We start from the raw sequence: 21,467 nt of genomic DNA on the forward strand, positions 1-21,467 counted from the left end.
TGCCTTCTTCTTCCTCTTCCTCCTCCTCCTCCTCTCCCTCCTCCCCTTCATCTCCTTCCTCCCTTTTTTCCTAGTCTTTTTCTGTTTTCTTCTTTCTCTTTTACTCTCCTCTTCTCCCTTCCTCCTCCTCTTCCTCCGCCTCTTGCTGCTTTGTGAGACAGGGTCTCATACGGTAGGTAGGCTGACCTGGAACTCGAGGCAATTCTCCTGCTTCAGCTTCTGAGTACTCTTACTTTCTTCATCATAAACTAGGATGTCTGTTAATCCTGCCTCAGAGACTGGTTGAAGGAGTAAATAAATTTCTATCATAGGCCACACCCTGTGCTTATGTCTGGGGAGCCTTGGGGTCACTCCACTCAGATGCGAACACAGGAGCTCAGAGAGGAGTGGTCTGGCAGTGTGTGGACTCGAAGGGCAGCCAGCTACTAGGTCAGCATGGGGCTGTAGAGTCTGGAGGAGACCATAGGCACACTCTGGTGTTGGTGACAGCCTCTTTAGAGTTGGGGTTTCTGTCTCCTGCCCCTCAGAAGACCAGAGCCACGGTCTCACATCAAGTGTGTAGAACACACACATACAGATTCAGGGGCATCCCAAAAGCACACCCACGTGCACCCAGGGATTTCTGGTCAGGATGCCAAGGGAAGCGGAAAACCCCGCAGAGCAGCGCCATCTTGTGGTAGCACTAGTATCTGACTGCCCTTCCTTTTGGAGAGTTTATCTGGTCGCCCTCACCAGCTGTTACCTTCTCCACAGCAGAAGTCCCACATAGCACGAATTCTAGTTGGTATCAATAATAAAAACACAGAGATGTATATTGGAATTTAAGCTGAAGATCAGAGAAGCAAAGTGGCCAGCCACTAGAGAGTTCTCCCCTCTACCAATGCTCAGACTGAAAGGGCGATCCTGTCCTCAGACTGCATCTCCAGACTGCAGCATTGGAGCTCAAACTGCACTGAGCTCCTGTCTCCTCCTGCTTTATATTCCTTTCTAGTGCTGGGATTAAAGGCGTAGGACCCCAAGTGCTGAGATCACCTTTGTGTGAGCTCTGTTTCTCTTTTAGATTGCATAAATTTCATGTAGCTCAGGGTGGCCTTGAACTAACAGAGATCTATCTGCCTCCGTCTCCCAAGTGCTGGAATTAAAGGTGTGCACCACCACTGCCTGGCCTCTATGGCTAACTAGTGTGGCTAGCTTTGCACTCTGACTTTCAGGCTAGCATTATTTGTTAGACATAAACAAAATATCACCACAGTCCCAGGATAGTCACTTATTTGAGCTGTTTGTGGGAACCGTTATTATATCCAGGGGTGCTTTCTCCATCCCACTGCCCCGTGCTGCTGAGATTTTTGCAGGAGTTGGGCTCTCTGGGGAGATTCAGGAGCCCTCTCTTTACAGCCCCGACCCTCTCCATTTGTGAAATGAGGCCATCACAACACTGTCCAGTATCCCAGGTGTCTCAATATTTCCCAGTCTGCATGTGCCGTGAACATCTAGGACTGTCCCCCACGGCAGTTCCCAAACCACAGCTTCCTATAAGTCTCTATCAGGCTAGCCTAGAGATTAGCTGGAAATCAGTCACCAGGGCTAGCAGGCCCATCCCAACATGTAACTCTGAACACTGTCTCATTGTGTCTGTGTCTTAACAGACCCCAGGGCATGGGAGCATCCCACCTTCAGGAGACCCTGTAGCACCACAGACATCCTTGGCTACAACTTGCTTCACAGAGACTCTGTTCTGAAGCAGGGACTCCTCCCCATCCTGTGTCAAGCCCCCAGCCTGTGGGGGACAAGGCTCAGAGTTGCTGGTCAGGGACCAAGATACTTTAAAGGGGAGGCATGAGGACTGCAGTCTGGATCCTGCTGGTTCACCTGCAGCGAGGCACACACTCTCTCTGTGGCTTAGTGAAATACAGAATTGTAGGACTCAGGAAACAAACCCATAAAAAGGCCCTGCTGGACACTGAGCCCCCAGGGACTGTATCTAAAGTGGGTTTTGTGCTGTTCAAGCACAGCCCTGTTCCGGACTTGACCTCGGGCCACGGGGTCTGGGAGGTCTCTTGCTGAGGGAAAAGTCTATGGCTGGCTATTCTGCACATCCTCGTGGATCTGGGACCAGACAGTGCTCCAAGTGCTGGCTGTAGGCTGCTCTGCTTCACGCATTTCGATAATTTATTTGGCACCAATTAATCTTTTCGTGTAGGTAGAAGCGGTGCCTGAATTCCCTCCCGGAGAGAAGGTGACATTCTCAGACTCTGATGGGCTTTCCTCTCATTCCTGGAACGGGTGATGTTAATTTCCCCTGAGTGCCCCTGGAAGGAAGCTTCAGAAGCAGGCAGAGCTTGGTGGGAACTTGACGTCTGAAGCTAGGCACTTGGCTCCCGGAGGAGGGTCATGACATCTGCTAATTGCCAATCAGATCTAATGTGAGACAGAGACCCTGGGATGGAAATCCCTCCTTGAGACTTGGGGGTGGGGGCAGGGCTGGCTTCCAGGCTTAAGACATGCCTGTCAACCTCTTTGGTCTCAGAGATGAAATGACAGGGAGCATTTCGGCAGGAAACCCTGAGAGTGCTGGCCCAACGGACAGGTTTGAGGGGCACCCACCTGCGTTGGAATCCTTAGCTAAGGTCATGATGTCACCAGTCCTCATACGCACGAGCTGTGCCTCACCTGTGGGGTGCCACCCTGCTCTGAAGGGAATCTGAGGCTCATCCAGAGCATGTCTGGTTCCTTCTGCCACCTGAATGGGTTCCAGTCCCTGGGTCTGGGAGCCAGTGTCCCCATAGCAGCAGGAAGCAGGACATCATTCAGAAATAAGGCAAACAGCAGGCGTCCTTGCAACCTGGAACCCCAGCTGCTATCCTGGTGCTCCATTCTGACTCCTCCTCATGTGACCTCAGGCTCTGCAGTGACACACGCAGGGACATGACCAAACATAGGCTGTATGCCAGGCTGTCAGTCCTACCAGATCTAGAACCTTCTCGATTGTCCAGCCATGAGACAGGCTCTGCTACAGCCTTGCCTTACATAAGCCAAGTCTGTGAGAGATTCACCTGAAGGTCACTGAGGGTCACCCTCTAAGTCTAATGTCGAGATTCATTCATAGCTGCCATCCCTTCCTTCCTTAGTCCCAGAGTCCACAGAGAGGGTCACCCTTGTAAATAGTACTGCTGGGACCTCACAGCTCAGGTATTGCTCAGGGTTCAGGCTGGTGGCATCTTGAGGGCTATTGCGTAATTACGGCCCTGTCACTGGCGCGGCATCTCCGTGCCCAGTTCCAGATGCCTTAGTGGCCTGTGTCACACGTGGGCCTTTCTCAGAAGGCCCTTCAGCCAGGCAGGTGAATCGTGTGCAGGTTAATGACTCAATGTAGATCACCCATTTACCTGAAGGACACTGCCACCCCTTATCATTGGGGGATCAAACCCCAGTCATAAACAGTGGCCTTTGCACACCCGGAAGCTCTGACATGGGGCTCCGGCACTGGTCAGCTTGTTTATTTACCGAGAATATCTTTAGGTTGTACTCTTTTCACCCCAAGAGCACCGACTTTCTTCTTCTCCCTGTGAACAGACAGGAAGCAATACGCCTGTGTCTGACCCCAACACTAGGGTGACTGTGGGGCAATGCTCCAGCCGCTGGGGTCATACTTCTTCTAGGGACAACCAATCACACCTGGAGAGTCCCGGTGAGTTCTTAAGGCCACAGGTGTGTGTCCTGGCCCTGACCTAGCTGTGCCAAGCATCAGGAGGCATCAGGAGACATCAGGAGACGTCGGGAGGCACGGGAGGCTGATGTGACGATTTGCTGAGGAGCTGCCTTCCAGAGGACAGTGGTCAGCACTGTCATTTCTTCTGGGTTGGGCTGACCGCAGAACATGCCCTCCACAAGTGATTCCTGTGTCAGCACCAGGGTGATCCCCAGGATTTTAGCAAGACATCTGTCCCCATCTGTGTTTCAGGAAAGACTCCCAGATTCCCCCAACTCCTGAAGTCTAGAACTGGAATACTGACTACTACTGAACATTAATGCCACAGCTTCCACATTGAAAAATGGGGCTCACCCCTCCACACACAAAACAAACATAATCACCCACACACACAGCAGCAGCCTGAAGTGGCTACTTTTCCAATACTTTTTTTTAAGATGGTAGCTGAGGCTAGCCTTGACACTGATCTTCCTACCTGGTTCTCCTCAGCGCTGGGATCACCGGCATGCATCACATGTCCTGCATTAACCTGTTTGAAGCAAAGAATGAAGCGGGCAAATGCTCCCCTGCTGGGGACTGTGCCTGTGCTGCTCTTGGGTGGCCTCGTGTCTGTCAGGGTCTGGGTGGAAGCAGGTGACCTACCTGAGGTGAGGGGATTGAGAAGCAGGACTGGGTGTCTGGATTCATAATTTTTCTCACTGTTCTGACTAAAGACCTGACAAAGACATGCTAAACTCATTTGTTTGCACAGTCCATCCTGGTGGGGAAGGCATGGAGGCAGGAGCGTGAGGCAGCTGCTCACAATGCATCTGCAGTCAGGAAGCAGAGAGGGAGAAAGGCTGGTGCTCAGCTCACTTTCTCATTTTCCTCACTTTCAGTCCTGGACCCCAGCCCATGGGATGGTGCCCCCCAATTCAGGGTGAGTCTTCCCTCCTTAGCTTACTCTATAAACTCCCTCATCTACATGTCTAGAGGCTTATCTCCCTGGTGATTCTGGATCTTGTCATGTTGACATCAGTATTGGCCAGTTGCAGGGATGAGGTGTGGTAGCTGTGGAGCCCAGCAGGAAGGGAGCTCTGGTGATGGGATTGTGTGGCCTCTCACAGAGCAGGCACACACTGCATGCTTTCCTCCTAACCTCTTCCCTGCCTCCAGGGCTTCCCAGTGGAGTCCAGAAGCCATAAGGCTGGAAAACCTTCTCTCCTGGGACAGAGAAATGGGGTTGGTGGCCCTCGAGGACAGGAGGAGAAGGGCCCAGAAACAGGGTTCTGTAATGCCTGTGCCAAGTTTTGTCAACTGGCCAGGTTCTGCAGCCAAAAAGTTATGACGTGGTCTAGGTGTGGAGGGTCAGAATCAGCTGGACAAGTGGCTTCTGGAAGGTTCTGGCCCCTTCCTTCCAAATCATGGATGTGTGGCATGCCAGATCATTGTCCAGGAAGGATGCTGAGTGATCTGACTGAGCAGGGTCAATAACTCTGGGATCCAGCACCTGACAGCAAGAGGCACATGCTATGTCATAGCCTTGGGGCCAATCTGCAAGCAAGGTAAGCTAGGGCAGGCAGGCTGGGCTCTGTCAGAGCCAGGTGCCCTTCCATCCCAGCTCAGTGGGAATGAGGCTCTGCCTTCTCAGCCTTGGGGGTGTCCCCCTGCCTCTCCTTCTCCCATTCTTCCAAGTGAAGACTACTCTTTCTTCCACACTTGCAAATCCAGGACACAGATTGAAATTTTGCGAACTGGAAACCAATTCCCCCAAGAGCCCACATCTCATGTCAGAGAGGCAGTGATCCATTTCAGAGTCGGGCGTGTGACACCAAGCTAGACCCTGGCATTTTGCCTGGATTCAGCACTCTGTCTCTGAGACTGTGGTATTTTTCTCTTAGCATTCTGGGTTTCCCTAAATGTGTGAGAAAGCTGTAAGTGTCCACCATCCCCAGGGACCAGGTTGATGGTTTCCACGCTAAGGCTGAACGTGTGTCCAGTGAGGCAGAGTCCCAGCAAGGCCTCTGGGGCCTGGAAGGTAGGATGTTTGGAGGCCTCTCTCCACCCTCACCACATCCCTAGGGTCAAAGTCCTCTGTTTCAGTCCCCACAGCAGTGTCCCTTTTGCCTGAACTAAAAAAAAGTTTTAAATTAGCAAAGAAGAATTATACACAGTAATAGGTCTTATTGTGGTATTTTCATACATATATAACGTATTTTTAGAACATTCGCCTGCCACGATCCTGTCTCTCACTTGCATCGATCCCTTCTTCCCAATTATCTTCCATTTCTACTTTCATAATTTTTCTTTATTTTAACCAATAAGCTTTATGAGGGCTGCACAGGCAAGGGGTTGTCAGTAGTGTGAGCTCCCAGTCAGTCAGTCAGTCAGTCAGTCAGTCAGTCTCTCCTTTCCCATCAACCATTAATTGTGTACACATTCTCAGGAAAGGGTGGGGTGAGCCCTCACCCTTTGGTGACAGGGTGTTGGCGGACCCAGTCATGTGGAGAGTCTGTACAGGTAATCACAGCAAGTTCAAGAGTGCAATGGCCCGGAAGTCAGTGTTCCACACTACCCCTCTCAGCCTCCTGCTCTTTTCCATTCTTCCATCTCTTCTTCCGAAGGTTTTCCTGAGCCTCAGAGGGGTGACATAGGTGTCCCTGTCTGGACATTGACTCTCTGTGCATGACCAGTTCTGAGTGTGTACAGCATCTGCTGACCACCGCGTAAGAAGTTTCTCTGACCAAAGCTGACAGCAGCGCTAATCTAAGGGCATAAACATAGTCGTTTAGAAGCAATATGATGGGCACATCATGTCCATTGAGCAAAAAAACCAGCAGCAGCTTCCCCTCTAGGATCTACGACCTCCCAGTCACAGGCTTTTGCTGGAGTTTACAGCTCCCTCCTGCGGAGCAGGCATCAAATCCAATCATAAATTGGTGAGCCGCCCCATAACAGCTATGCCACTGTTGCTCCAGTGGTCTTAGCTTGCCTGGTATGGTCACCCACAGGATACACAGGTGGATGGTGTCTTGGCATCTTCTGGTACTATGTGGGCTAGTGTCTGGGCTAGCCCAGCTTGCTTCCTCTCTGCCCTGTAATAAAGATGTCTTCATCAACAGGGTTTTGCTATTTCATTTTGATGGGCAACCAAAGGCAGTGGCAGTTAGCTGCTTGCACTGTTTTGGGGGCCTCAGGGGCCTCCCTGACCAACATATCACAGGGAGGCAGCCTACCTAGAAGATTTCTTACTGCTTTTTAGGCACATGTTTTTGTTTGTTTTGTTTTGGCTAATCACTCTGAATGCCAGTGTGATGGCCTTCTTCCTTGTTCTTACTCCCTCACTATCACCATCCACTAGGATGCTTTTGTTTGTTTGTTTGTTTCAAGACAGGGTCTCACTATGTATGTAGCTGTCCTTGAACTCACTTTGTAGATCAGGCTGGCCTCAAACTCACAGAGCTCCACCTGCCTCTGTTTCCCAAGTATTGACATAATTTAAAGGCATGAGCCACTGTGTTTGACTGACCCACTTGACTGGTTTAAAATATTTTTAATTACTTTTTTTTAAGGAGGCTAGAGAAATGGCTCAGAAAGAGCCATCAGTATCAAGAACATTTATTGTTCTCACAGAGAATCAGGACTCATTTCCCATCACCCACATCAGGTGGCTAACTGTATTTAACTCTAGTTCCAGGAGGTCTTATGCCCTCTACTGGCCTCTGTGGGTACTGCATTTATTTGGTGCACATGTACTCAGGAGGGTATGCACACCTTCACATCAATAAAGGATAAATAAATAAAGTTTTAAAATAAGTTTTTAGTTAGTATTCAAGGAACTGAGTTCCTGTGACATTTGCATACATGTTCAGCATGTTCTTTCTCATCCCTACTCACCTTCATTACCCTTCCTGCCAATCTCCCCCAAGTAGTCTCTGCGTCCCTCCCTCCCTCCCTCCCTCCCTCCTTCTCTCCCTCCTTCTCTCCCTCCTCCCCTCCCTCCTCCCCTCCCTCCCTCCCTCACTTCCTCCCTCCTCCCCTCCCTCCCTCCTTCTCTCCCTCCTCCCCTCCCTCCTCCCCTCCCTCCCTCCCTCACTTCCTCCCTCCTCCCCTCCCTCCTTCCCTCACTCCCTCACTCCCTCACTCCCTCCCTCACTTCCTCTCTCCTACCCTCCCTCCTCCCCTCCCTCCCTCCCTCACTTCCTCCCTCCTACCCTCCCTCCTTCCCTCACTCCCTCACTCCCTCACTCCCTCCCTCACTTCCTCTCTCCTCCCCTCCCTCCTTCCCTCCCTCCCTCCCTCTCTCCTTCTCTCCCTCCCTCTCTTTCTTCCTGAGATAGAGTTTCTCTGTGTAGCTCTGGCTGTCCTGGAACTCACTTTGTAGACCAGGCTGGCCTTGAACTCACAGATATCCACCTGCCTCAGCCTCCCGAGTGCTGGGGTTAAAGACATATGCCACCATGGCTCGCTTCTACTTTCTTGTCACACATGTGTCCTTGTCTTACCTTGTTCTTCATTTCCCCTCCCTCAGGCCTGGTTCTACTCTCTCATAATCCCCTTCTAGCCAGCTAATGCCTCAGATCTCCTTGTCTCCGTTATCCAGTGTTCCAGCAGGTGGGCTTAGCTGGCCTTGAGTGAAAGCAAACCTGTCCTTGGTGGTCACTGGAACAGTCCCACACTGTGGTGATTATAGACACACATGACCAAGTCTGGCTTTTTATGTGGGTTCTGGGGATTTGAACTCAGGTCCTCATGCTTGTGCACCAAGGGCTCTTACCCACTGAACTGTCTCCCTAGCCCTCACGTAAATATTTTAAGACAAACTTCATTCCTCTTGCCATTATTTTTGTTTATATCCTTAATTATCCCTGCGAGGCAGCCACTGTGTCTCTGCTCTGGTCTCCCCGCTGCTGGCTGCCTGAAGTCTCAGGTCTACTGGGACAACTTTCCACAGCCCCTGTGAGAATGTGAGTCTCCTCAGCTATAGGAAGTAGGTGCTGGGCTATGTCCTGAAAAAACCTGTTTTCCCTTAAAAATTATTTTATTTTGCTGGGTGTGGTGGTATATGCCTTTAGTCTCACACTTGGGAAGCAGTGGCAGATGCATCTCGGTGAGTTCAAGGCCAATCTGGTCTACAGAGTGAGTTTCAGGACAGCCATGGTTATGCAATGAGACCTTGTCTCAAAAAAAAAAATATGTGTACAGGTGTTATGCCTGCATGTGTCTTTGTACCATATGTGTACCATATGCTTACATAGGCCATAATGGGCATCAGATCCCTTGAAAATGGAATTACAGAAGATTGTAAACCACTATATGGGTGTTGGGAACTGAATCCAGGTCTCTGCAAGGGCAGCCAGTGCTCTTAACCTCTGAGCCATCTCTCCAGTTGGGATTTGCTTTTGTGAGACATGCATTTTTAAAAACATACACCCCCCCATCTCTAAAAAAAAATCAAGCCTCAGTTATATATAGTTTGAGGTTAGCCTGAACTGCATGAGACTGCGTGTCAAATGAAAAAGCAAACGAGACAACAAAAGCCATGACCTTCTGTGAAAGGAGTCAAATGCGCAAATATTGCCAGCACCAGCCAGAAAAACACAGGACACACTGTTTCCAAGATGCTGAGAGACAGCTGACAGGGCATATGCTCCTGAGAGGAGAGATGAAAAAGGGTCTGGGTCCCGCCATTCTTCCCCTGCCACATGGCAGGGACCATAGCAGTGCCAGATCAGAAGCTCACACAGTGGCTGCAGGAGCAGCCACTAGTCAGGGTCAATGACCAGGGGTGTGTGTCCCTGCCTCCCACTGGTACGCCTGGTAGTGGCAGCTGAGTCACATGAATAAGACATCCCTTGGTTAAACTACAAGTAAACTATTTCCCCAGAGCTGTCTCTACTAGCAGGTCACCTACCGGTCACATCCCTTGTAACCCCAAGTGAAGAGGGCATCTCCTCTGCCAGCAATAGCACTGGTGGGATATGTTTTTACATACAACTGCTTCAGAAAAGAATGAAATTAAAAGCAGACACCTGCATCCTCTACCCCAGGAGCGATCACCTCAAACCCACCGGCTTCTTTATTGCTAGTCCTTTTGTCTTTTATTTTGAGACAGGGTCTCATATAGATTAGGATTGAATTTGCTATGTTGCTGAGAGTGACCCTGAACTTCTGGCCCTCCTACCTCAGCTTCCCTAGTGCTGGGATCAGAGGGGTGTACCACAAAGCACAGTTAATGTGGTTTTGGGGATCAAACCCAGGACCTCGTGCTGGGCAAGCTCTCTCTAGCTGAGCTGTAACCCTAGCACCTGTTACTAAGTCTTCTAAATGTCCTTCCTTTCCTGAAGAGCCCTGTGAACATGGAGAAAGAGAAAGGGACTGTTCCAATTGTTTTGAAACAGGGTCTTGCTGTATAGCTCAGGCTAGCCTTGAACTCACAACAATTCTTTGGCCTCAATCTCTTGAGTGACACAATTGCAGATTTGCATCACTCCTGGCTCCCACAGATGTCTTGGCCCATTGCCTATAGGCAGAGGCGCCCAGTGTGCTGATGACTTTAAGTTATGTCACTTTGCGGGAACTGAGCACAACCCAGAGAAGTTGCTAGACTCTGAGCAGATGCAGACTTTCCCAGATAGGTGGAGGAGCCAGACCAGCTGTGTTTCTCAAGAGGCACGGAACCGTGTTGAATGCTTTTGGGTCTCAGTTCTGGTAAACCTGCCCAAGAGTCCCAATCGACCCAACAGTGTTCATTGACCACCAAGGACAGGTTTGCTTTTATTCAAGGCCAGCTAAACCCACCTGTTGGAGTTTAGTGACATGGGGACAGCTGTTTAGCACCAAGCTCTCAGGACTCCTGCAGAAAGTGTGGCCTCTGTTGGCTGCTTCCGTGTTCTGCACCTGCAGGCTCCTGGCCTGGGGCCTGGGGAATGCACCCAGCACTAGCTGACTGGGTGGCAGGAAGCACAGGGCGTTCCTCAACTTTAGATCAGTCAGGTCATGCCCAGGGCGAATGATGAGGCCTGGGACCCTCTTTAAAATGAGAACAGTGACACCTGCAGGACAGAGCAGGGGAGGGCGGAACCTGTGAGGTCAGTCCCCCAGGAAGTCACTGTTAGGTTGAATTGTTAAAGTTCTGTCTTGACTTAGGGAGGACTTTGCCTCCCAGGTAAACTCACCTGTCCATCTTGCTTTGGAAAAACCACACACTCGCGCAAGTGCATATGAGCGCGAGCGTGTGCGCGCACACGCAAATTCATGCGAACACAAAGGCACAGGCGTGCACTCTTGAGTGCATACAAATGGCAAGTGCACACAACCACATGGTGCTCACACACATAAATGTACACCCACACACACGTGTGCTCTCATATGCACACATACAGATGCTGTCTCTCACACGAGCATGCACACACAAGCGCGCTCTTGGTGCACATACACAGAAACACTCAGACACAAATGTGGTCCTATGAATGCAAATGTACATACAAATGCTCTCACACCTGCACTTACACACAAGTAGAAACACATTCACACATGCATGTAAGAACGCACGCAAACTCTCAATCCCATCAAGCTCACGCGCACAAATGTGCGCAGAGAAAGCCGCTAACAAGTAGCTCAAGGGTGCCCCCTGCACGCTGTGGCTCAGGACTCAGCTCTTGCCAAGAGTTCAGAAACTCTAGCAATGAGAACCTAGGGCTTTCAGAGCACATTCACACACCGCCTTGAGAACTGCCATCCTGCCTGAGAGAAGAAGACATCCATCCAGTGCGCCACATCGGGCCACGTATGGAGGAACTACAGGGCCACAACCCTCCCCGGTAAGCATTATGCCTCTGGAACCCACCTCTGGCTTCTCAGGGTCTTGACTGGAAGTTGGCTTGCTCAGGATTCCTAAAGGCAACCTCGCCCTGTGCCCCGATTTCTCTGGGTCCCTGCAGAGAATGAAACCTGAGCTCTGCCTACACAGGCCAGGCATGGCACGGGTCAGGGTGCAGAAATATGGGGTAACCTCTACTTCCCCGGACTCATTCAGGGGTGGGTGTCCGTACTGGAGCTGATGGGGTGGTGACCCCAGTTGTTTCTTCTCCCTCCCAATTCAGAAAAAAAGCCACGACCCCTCCCCCAAAGGCTGCCTACCCATCTGGCCTAAGCCCAGCTGTGTCACCAAGTCTCAAGGTCCTCACCCAGACCCCATCTAACACCTCTGCTGTGGGCCCCACCTCCCTGTCTCCAGCTCTGTCCCCTTATCTGTCATTCTTGCGAAAGTCCAAGCCTGCTTGGGCCTCACTGCACCCTGGGCCTGGCCTGGCCTGGCCTGGAGGCTGGTGCAGCGGGCTTATCTGATGACCAGGCCCTTATCTCCAGCCCCTTCGCTGCCAGTCACCGCTTTATGCTTTTACAAGGCAGTTGGTTTCTCTGAAGGTGGCTGGTTGTAGGGACAGCTGCATCTCTTCCTTGCAAAAGGCCTGGAGCCCTGCCAGTCCCAGCCCAGCAGCTTATGGTTGCGGGTGCTGGGAGTAGAGGCCACTTTGGGGTAGGGATGAGCCAGGGTCCCCAAGGCTTTTGTAGGCAAGGTGACCAGAAAGGGTCTTCAGAGGACCCTGGTGGCCTTACCAGACCCTGGCCTTTTCTCATTGGCTGTTGGAGCTCCCTCCCTGGGCCTTATCCTTGGTGCTACCAACCTGGGCTGAAGTTCTGTCAGAGAGAGAGAGAGAATGTGGATGAAACCATGAGCTGGAAGCCACCAAACTGGGACTAGATCCTCACTCTAGGTCTCAGCTGTCCTCTGAGCCTCAGTTTCTCTTCCCATGAAATGAACGTAAGACACAGTCCCTCTTTCTTGCTGGAGGGCAATGGGAAACACAGGAGGTCCCGTATACAGCCAGTGTGCTCTGGCCCTCGTGGCATTCACAGAAGCTCCCTGAAGCAGCCAACAGTGACCAGCTGACCCCCAAGCCTGAGGTCTGGGGAGAGGTTCCTAATGCCACCCCTGTGGGTCACCTACCCCACCTCCCACCCAGTGCTTCCCCGCTGTGTCCTCATCCCCACACACCCGGAACCCAGTGTGGGGAAGCTTGGAAGCCACAGCAGGGACTCCAGAGCCCTAGTGAGGTTTAGCACCGCCACGTGACTGTCTGCTGTGCCGCCACAGGCTCATCGTTTCACTTCTGTGAGCTGTAGCTGTCTTCCATGGGAAACAGAACTTGGTGGCTGTTTTGTTTGTGTTGGTTTGAGACAGGGCCGTTTTTCTTTTCTTGGTTTTTAAAACAGGGTTTCTTTGTGTAACAGCTCTGGCTGTTCTAGAACTGACTTTGTAGACCAGTCTGGCCTCAGACTCACAGATATCCGCTTGTCTCTCTGCCTCCTGAGTGCTGGGGTTAAAGTCCTGTGCCACCACTGCCAGGCAAGACAGGGTCTTATTTAGCCGGGGCTAGCTAGGAACTCACTATGTAGTCAATGATCACCTTGAACTTAGTCTTCCTGCTTCTAGCCCTTGAGTGCTGAGGATCGAACCTAGGGCCCTGTGCATGTTAGGCAAGCACCCCACCCACAGAATCACATCCCTAGCCCCAGGAGAGAGAACACGTTGTTAGTCACCAGATTTGCCTCTCAATGCCCTGCTAAATGTCTTCTTCTTTTTTTTTTTTTTGGTTTTTCGAAACAGGGTTTCTCTGTGGCTTTGGAGGCTGTCCTGGAACTCGCTTGGTAGTCCAGGCTGGTTTCGAACTCACAGAGATCCGCCTGCCTCTGCCTCCCGAGTGCTGGGATTAAAGGCGTGGCCCCAACGCCTGGCGCCCTGCTAAATGTCTTCTATACCCAAAGACTGTGTGCTAGGGACGCTGTGTCCCAAACAGACAAAACAGGATGAATCTGAGAATATAAGGTGAGGAGAGCCAGGAGAGCTGGGCCACCAAACAGGTGACCTCTGAGAAAAGGCAGGGGAGGAGGGATGAGATGTGGAGGTCCTGGTTGTGAGATGCGTGCAAAGGCCTGCAGCAGGAGACAGATGCAGGCAAAGACTGGTGAAGAGGCCAGAGGTGCTGTGTTGGAGGCTGGGGATCCCTGGGAGATTGGGAGATCACTGGCCATTGGATGCCCTTGGCTTTAGTGCCTGTGGGTGGGAGCCCGGGGGCCTCTGAACTCGAGGAAGCCTGATTGGCTTTGTTTTATGGAAGGTGTGCTGGGGTAAGATGGACAGCAGACAGACAGCATACAGGGAAAGGCAGGAGCAGGGAGACCAGCTGAGTGGCTCTGGCTGTCTCCCAGGCAAGAGTGTATACTGCTAGGCTATGAGGAGGCTGGGGGCGGGGGATCTGTTGGCCTGGCTCTGAGGATAGTGGGGCTGCTTGCTGGAAGCAGATATGCTGGCTCAGATAAGAGTGGGCTGGTTTGCAGCCTCACCAGGGACCAGGCACCACCTAAGCATGGTGCATACCTTGACTTACAGGGGCCAGCTACCAAAGAAGTAAGTTTTAGGACTGGGGAAATTGAGGCATGGAGTGGTCAGGGCAAATCCAGAGCCTGTGTAGTCAGCCACCAGCCTCCTGGAGGAATGCAATGACAAGTCTGGGTTTTCACCCCTGCCTCGGATCCACAACTGTGACAATTCACCTGCTCAGTCACAGGGAAGATGTGTCTCTTTGGATGAGTACACAGAGCAGGGGTTCCCCAGGCTTTGGGGTCTCCTGGTCTTGATGTGTCTACTCACCTATTCACTGGAGTGGGAGAACAGTCCTGTACACAGTATAAAGGAGTGGTCACTCTGTGTCAGTCAAACTGTAGCAAGAGATGCTGGATTTGATTCAGTGTTATTTTAAACTCCTATGAAATATTCTTCTTTATGACATGTTCCTAACTATTTTAAGCTATCTTTGCCCCATGTGTGCCTGACTTAGGTCCAAGGTGCAGACTGTAAGCCCCTGGAGTAGAAATGCACAAGCAGAGATATTCGTGATAGTACATAGATGTGTGGGGGGTGCAACTATGGAGAACCTGGTCTCAGTGTGTGCAAAGGGCCTGTGGCAGGAGTCTTGTGCAAGTAAGGTGTGGCTAGGAGGCCAGGGACACTGGAGGCAAGGACCCATGAGCGAGATCCAAGAGGCTATCGGCCATTGGATGCTTTTGCCAGGCCAGGAATATAATATGCTCATCAGAGCCCAGTTTGCTTTGCAGCAACTACAGTGGTCAGACACCTTGTGTGGTTCTACTGCCTCTGTGGGCTTCGGGCAGTGTGCGTGTGCTGCTTGAGACCAGGCAAGCACCGCGAGGGTGGCAAGAAGAAGAAGCGATTGTGTTAGCTCACCGGCCGAGAAGCGTGCTGGGGATGATGGGGAGAAGTTGCCTGCAGCTGTGCCACCCTCAGGGTCTGATGGTGACAGCCCGGGCCACGGGGCCCTGCCGCCCTCTGTCCAGGACCTCACCGGGCCGGCCAGACAAAGCAGAGCGGTGAGCACCTTCACCAGCACCTGCCGTGTCTCCAAAGCAGGAGGTTCTGTGTGACTCAGGGTCTGAGTGCAGATGAGCAGGGTGACAAGAGCGACAAGGGCCTGAGGTGTTCAGGGGCTGCATCCTCATCCTCGTCTTCAAGGGAGAAAGGGTCTCTACGGAAGGCCCTTGAGGCCGGGCACCAGGGCCGAGACAGGGATAGGTTATCCAAGAAGATATGGCCACCTAAGGACTAAGCACCTGACTCAGGGTCACTGCCTAAGGCCCCACTAAGCAGCGGCTCCTGTCTTCATTGTCGTCCTGATCCTCCCGCAAAGTGAAACTGCAGTCCAAGGTGGCTGTGCTCATCCGAGAGCTAAGGATTCCTGTCTTCAGGCCTGGGCTCCATCGAGGTCAAATTCAGCAGAGACCGTGAGAGCCGCTCGCCATTCCTCAAGCCAGATGAGCGGGCTCCTGCAGAGGTGGCTAAGGTGGCCCCGGGCAGCGCCAACCCCAAAATGACCAAGGCCAAGGTCGGGGCCAAGAAAGCCAAGGAGACCAAGGGAAAGACCAAGCCGTCGAAGACCCGGAAGAAGATCCGCAGTGGAGGCAGTAGCACCGCCAGCGGTGGTCCTGGTTCACTGAAGAAGTCCAAGGCTGACAGCTGCAGCCAGGCAGCCCGCGCCAAGGGGACAGAGGAAACACCATGGTCTGGGGAGGAGCGGACCACCAAGGCCCCCAGTACTCCACCACCTAAGGTGGCTTCACCGCCACCCGCACTCACCCCGGACTCCCAGACTGTGGACAGCAGCTGCAAGACTCCTGAGGTCTCCTTCCTGCCAGAGGAAGCCACTGAGAACACTGGGGTCCGAGTAGGGGCAGAGGAGGAAGAAGAGGAGGAGGAGGAGCCGCCTGCTACTACCACAGCCACCAGCACCACCTCAGCCGCCCCAAATACTGCTCCCAGGGTCTACAGCTGGAGACTCTGGCACCGAGGATGGGCCAGCTGCTAGGGTCTCCCAGCTGCCCACACTACCCCACCCATGCCCTGGAACCTGCCTGCTGGTGTGGACTGCACCACAGTGGTGTCCTGGCCTTGACTGCCCTGCTGTTCAAGATGGAAGAGGCCAACCTGGCCAGCCCAGCGAAGGCCTAGGAGCTGATCCAGGCCACCAACCGCATCCTCAGCCATTGGAAGCCACCCTCCACTCTGGGGGTGAACCCAGCTCCTGCGCCCACTTCTTTGGGCTTTCCCCTGGGCTTTTCCAGCTACCTGCTTCTTGGCAGCTTCCCCATGGGGGGCTGTGGCTCTACCCTCCCACTGGGCTGGCCCCTGCATCTGACAAGAGAGAGGGCAGCGGCAGTTCAGAGGGACGCAGGGACCCGGACAGGTATCTGAAGAAGCTGCGCACACAGGAGCGGGCAGTGGAAGAGGGGAAGTCGGCCATCAAACTGTACTGCCAGAAGAGAGACATCACCAAGGAGGAGTTCAAGGATATCCTGAGGATGGCTGTCTACAAGATCTGCCACAGCAAAAGCGGGGAGATCAACCTGTCAAGGTGGGCAACCTGGTGAGGCCCTACGTCCAGCACTACCGCTACTTCCACAAGCATGGGCACAAGCCGGGGGACCCCCCAGGACCCCTTTGGCCGCCCAAGGAGCCAGGGCCCCCAGGCAAGGGTGGCCCAGGCCTGCCCCTGCCCCTCTCTGAGACTTCATACCCTGTTCCTGCACCTCTGAGGCTCTGGACATATTTATGGCTCCGCTTCCCCACTACCCCCCCCCCAGTGGGATGATGGGGTTGTTGTGAGGAAGAGGAGAGCTCCCGCCCAGCCTCGTCCCTACCCGTTATCCTGGCCCCTTAGCCTATGCCCAAGGCCTCAGCCCTTCTGTCATGTCCTCTACAACTTCATTAAAGATTTCATGAAAAAAAAAAAGATCCCTGGCCTCAGGCCTGACCATGGTGACCCCCAGCAGGGTAGCTTCTCTCTCTCTCTCCTTCTGGCTCTCCAGGCGTGGAAGGGCCTGGCTCTGGTTCTGCCAGCAACTGCTTGTTTATAGTTCCCAGAGTGCTCTAGGCTGTCTTGCCTTCTTTTCTGTCTCACTGTTCCTCTCTTTGTTTTCCCCACCTCATACTGGCTGGGACCTCCCTCTGCATCAGGGAGACCACCAGGCATAACAGGGGCCTCAGAGCCACAGTCCTGGGTGGTCCTCACTGTTCACAGCTGGCTCTGAGCTCTCAGCGGAGTCAATTCGCAGTTTGAGACTCAGTTTCCCTTTGGGCCAGTGGTCTCAGATATCACTGGCTGCCATGTGAGACTGTCCCTGTGGCCCTCTGGTGGTAGTTCCCTCCCCAGCTTTGGCTTCTGTCCTAAGAAGGTTGTGACAGCTGTAAGTAACCAGGAACCTCAGCTGCCCGTCTAGCTGAAACTCCAGGACCCTGGGGACGGAACTCCTTCTGGACAGACCTCTAGTGGACACGAGCTACATCTCTAACAGATGGCACTAAGCATTTCCTTGCCCCATCCCACCAGCTTCAACCCTGGGGAGGGTGCTGTGACCCCCAGCCCACCCACCCTGACCCTCACTGATGAAACAGTGAGACTCAGGGACCTCTCCAAGATGTGTGAGTATCTGGGAGCACTGCAGAAGGGGAGCTGGGAGCACTGCAGAAGGGTGAGTGCTCAAATTCGCCCTGCTCAGGGACAGAACTAAGATTTGGCTGTGACTATCCACCCTAGGAGGTCCCATCACCTCATTCACCCTTCATAACAAGGGCATCAGAGTCTCTGTCCCCAACTCCAGCAGGGCGACTCCTTCGGCTCCTCCCTGCCCCAGCCCTGGAGCACACTGGGCCCTTGCCTAGCAAGGCAGAGCAAATATGTCTCCTACCTCAGGAGGACGCCTGGGCCTTCTCACTCTCCCTCCTCTGGCTTGCCCCGGCCCTGGCCAGCAGAAGCTAACCAGTGGCCACGCCTTTCCTAGGACCAGAGTGCGGCCTGAAGGCTGGTGTGGGTCAGATTGCTGCTCAGCTCCGTGGCACTGGGTGCCACCTTGGGGGCCACTCAGGTCCATCACACATCTCCTCTAGGTCCCCCAGAGGGAGCCTGGGAGGAAGAGAAATAAAACTGTCCCCTCCACATCATCAAAGGCCTCTGGGAGAGAAGGTCACCCCCGCAACAGCAGGGAAGCTTGACTCTTTTATTCTTGGAGCTGAAGGAAGCAGGGAGATGCAGGGTGAGACAAGGACAAGGAAGAACCAGGGAGCAAGGATGATGGGTTGTGATGGAGATCTGTGACTGCAGCCACCTCCAGGATTACTGTGGGAAGACCTGTTAGCCCAGCTTGAGCACAGTGCCACTAGGGAGATGCTGGGGTCTGGACCAGGGGCACCTGCAGGGCCTGTATATCCTAGCTAGGGTTACTATTGCTGTGATGAAACAAAATGAGCAAAAGCCAACCGAGGAGGAAAGGGCTTATTTGGTTTATACATTAATATCGACGAAGGAAGTCAGGACAGGAATTCAAATAGATCAGGAACCTGGAGGTAGGTGCTGATGCAGAGGCCGTGGAGGGGTGCTGCTTACTGGCTTGCTTCCCATGTCTGCTTTCTTGTAGAACCAGGACCACCAGTCCACGGATGGCACCACCCACAATGGGCTGGGCCCTCCCCCATCAATCACTAATTAAGAAAATGCCCTACATCTGGATCTCATGGAGGCAATTTCTCAGTTAAGGTTCCCTCCTTTCAGATAACTCTAGTTTGTGTCAAGTTGACATAAAACTCGCCAGCACAAGGTAAGGGGACAGTTAGGTTTAAAGAGTGGAATACCAAGGTAGGTAGGGGACTCCTGGAAAGGGATCCAGTGTCCCTTGCTCTGGTTGAGGGGTGGTGGCTGTACCTAGGAGCAGAGAGACAGCCCTGTGGGATCAGCCTGTGGGTGGTTCAATGGTGGACCCTGATACCTTCTGGAGATACTGTGGGATCTCCACTCAGATCTTTTGCTGCTACTTGGAGCCATATTTCCCACCGGGGGCATGAAAGAGTGGCCTTCAGACTATGGGCTGGGCTGGGACCCTGTGCCAGGCTGAGCTTGGGTCTTAGTCACCCTGGATGATTCCTGGCACACAGCTGGTGCTCAATCCATATCAGAGACTGGATTGTCCCCTCACAGAATGTGTGGGTGTAGCACACACCCAGGCAGGCTTCCGGCTGCACTATGCTGGCTTAGCTCTGGGGTGTGGCCTTCGGCCTAGCATCTTCCTCTTCAGTCCTTAGCCTGGCTCAGAGTCCAGACACTCCAGCTCACTGCTTCTAGAACCCTAGCTACTCTCATTGAGCATGCTCTGTGTGCTCATGCAGGACAAAGAGGTAGTAGGAAGGCCCATCCCCAGTCCATTCACCACAGGGCACTGGGGAGTTATTGCAGACTCTAGAGTACCTTGCTGAAGAGGATGGTCTATCTGCAAGCAATCCCATATTTTCCAGATGGGAAACTGAGACCAGGCCAGACCTGGGAGGATGGGGAGGTGGGTCATTTCTTTGTGTCTTGACAATTTCATGACCCTAGGCAGGAGGGAGTAGCAGCTAATACCTGAGCCATGCTGGCAGGAGCTCACCCCATGCATGTCATGAAACAGACCTGGCTTCCACTGCAATCCACAGCTTCATGAGGTGTGGCTGTGACCCAGCGGGGAGATAGCTGCCTCTCCATCAGTGACCACAGTCGCTGGACACCCCTGTTTGGCGCTTTCTGATGGTGGCCTTGGGAAGTTGCAGAAGTGAGTGGGCTGCCAGCTGTATGACTGTCCCACACTTTCAGATGAGCCTCCTGGGAAGGTCCCAGCATCCCAAGGCTAGCCGCAGACGCCCCAATCAGCTGGGCCTCTGGATTCTCCCCAAGTCCCTGCGTGCAGAAGGGGGAGTCGAGGCTCAGACAGCCTCCAGACCTTGGTGGAACTTGTGGGAGCCTAGCCTTAGATCCGGATCTCCTGGCCTCCTGCCAGGCCCCTTTCCAGCACTTTCATGATGCCATATACCTGTTCTGAGCAGGGATGAATAGGAAAGGCTTCCATCTCCCTGCCTTGACCACCTGGCAGACCCTCACTGCTCCAAGGTCTGGTTCCCCTCCGCTCTGGGTGTCCCACCTCTGAGGTTGGGAGACCCCAGTAGTGAACATCATACAGGATCTGGCACTGGAAGGTCCAGCTGGAAGGAAGTCCTAGTCTGTGTATGGCTTCTCCTGGGGTAGCCTCTAGTCCCAGGTGGGGACCCAGAAGGAGCCCTGCAAGGGAGAGAGGTAGTCTGTGCTGCCCCCTTGAGGTCAGCCTTGGAAGCTGCAAGTGCACAACTCCCGTGGCTCAGGTCAGGGTACCTGAATCCACACATGGGGAATGATGGACTGGAGGGCAGGGTCCACACCAGGGTTACTATGATCTGTTCCTTGGATGTAGAGCATGGTTACTGTGACCCTCCATGTGATCCATGAGACATTGGTAACATCATTCATTGGCAGGGAACACCATGGGCTTGGCTGCTGGGGCCAGGATCTGGGCTGTACCCACTCTCTGCAGGAGCACCACACCTGTAGAGGGCATTGCTGAGGAGCACTGCAGCGGGCTAGTAGAGGTTCCCATCTGAGAACCATACGGGGCTCCCTTCAGAGCCTGAGGGGTTGTGGTGGGAACAGAAGTAAGACACCACTGCCCTCCAGAAGGGCTGTCTGGCACCTCACTGTCACCATAAGCTCAGCCAGGTCTCTTCTAGAAGCTGGACAGCCTGGCCCCAGAAATCCCCCACCAGGAACTGGGTGTCGCCCGCCAAGAAAGACACCGTGGCCATCCACAGCACCTCCAGTGGGCTCTCAAGGAGCCTGGCCCTCCTGGGCTGCAGGACTTGTAGTCACCCCACTTTACAGAAGCCAAGGCCTGGCAGATGTAGAAGGAGAGGGACAGACAGATGGACACAGGCTGCTTGGGCTTCCAAGGCCACCTCTCCCACTAGGTGGGGACTGGCTGGAACTTCCTGTTACTCCTTACCTTTGAGAGGTATCCTGGCCAGGTGGTGCCAGGCTGGGAAGTCTCTTTCCAGCTTCACACCCACCCACACCTAGTATTTTTATTCCTGAGCAAGCCCGGTGCCAGGAGAGTATGGTGAACCCCGAGGCTGTGTCGCCTTCTCTGGGGTCAATGGGGCCCTTATCTGCTCAGATCTTATCTGTATGGCCTTGACAGAGGCTGGAGCTGGCTCCTCGAGGTACAGGGAGGCCCAGGTGGGCAATCACGAGAGGGGGTGCGGCTTCCCCTCCCCTCCCTTCCTGCCGAGTTGCCTCAGAGGTGGCAGAGCCGC

General features: G+C 53.3%; 1 pseudogene; it reads left to right on the forward strand.

Annotated features, from left to right (window-relative positions):
• LOC101844768 overlaps positions 1–16,914 on the forward strand; it is a 38,542-nt pseudogene extending 21,628 nt beyond the window's left edge.
• The last annotated feature ends 4,553 nt before the right edge of the window (positions 16,915–21,467 follow it).

Source organism: Mesocricetus auratus, unplaced genomic scaffold (assembly GCF_017639785.1).
Source record: "Mesocricetus auratus isolate SY011 unplaced genomic scaffold, BCM_Maur_2.0 Super-Scaffold_4256, whole genome shotgun sequence".
NCBI lineage: Eukaryota > Metazoa > Chordata > Mammalia > Rodentia > Cricetidae > Mesocricetus > Mesocricetus auratus.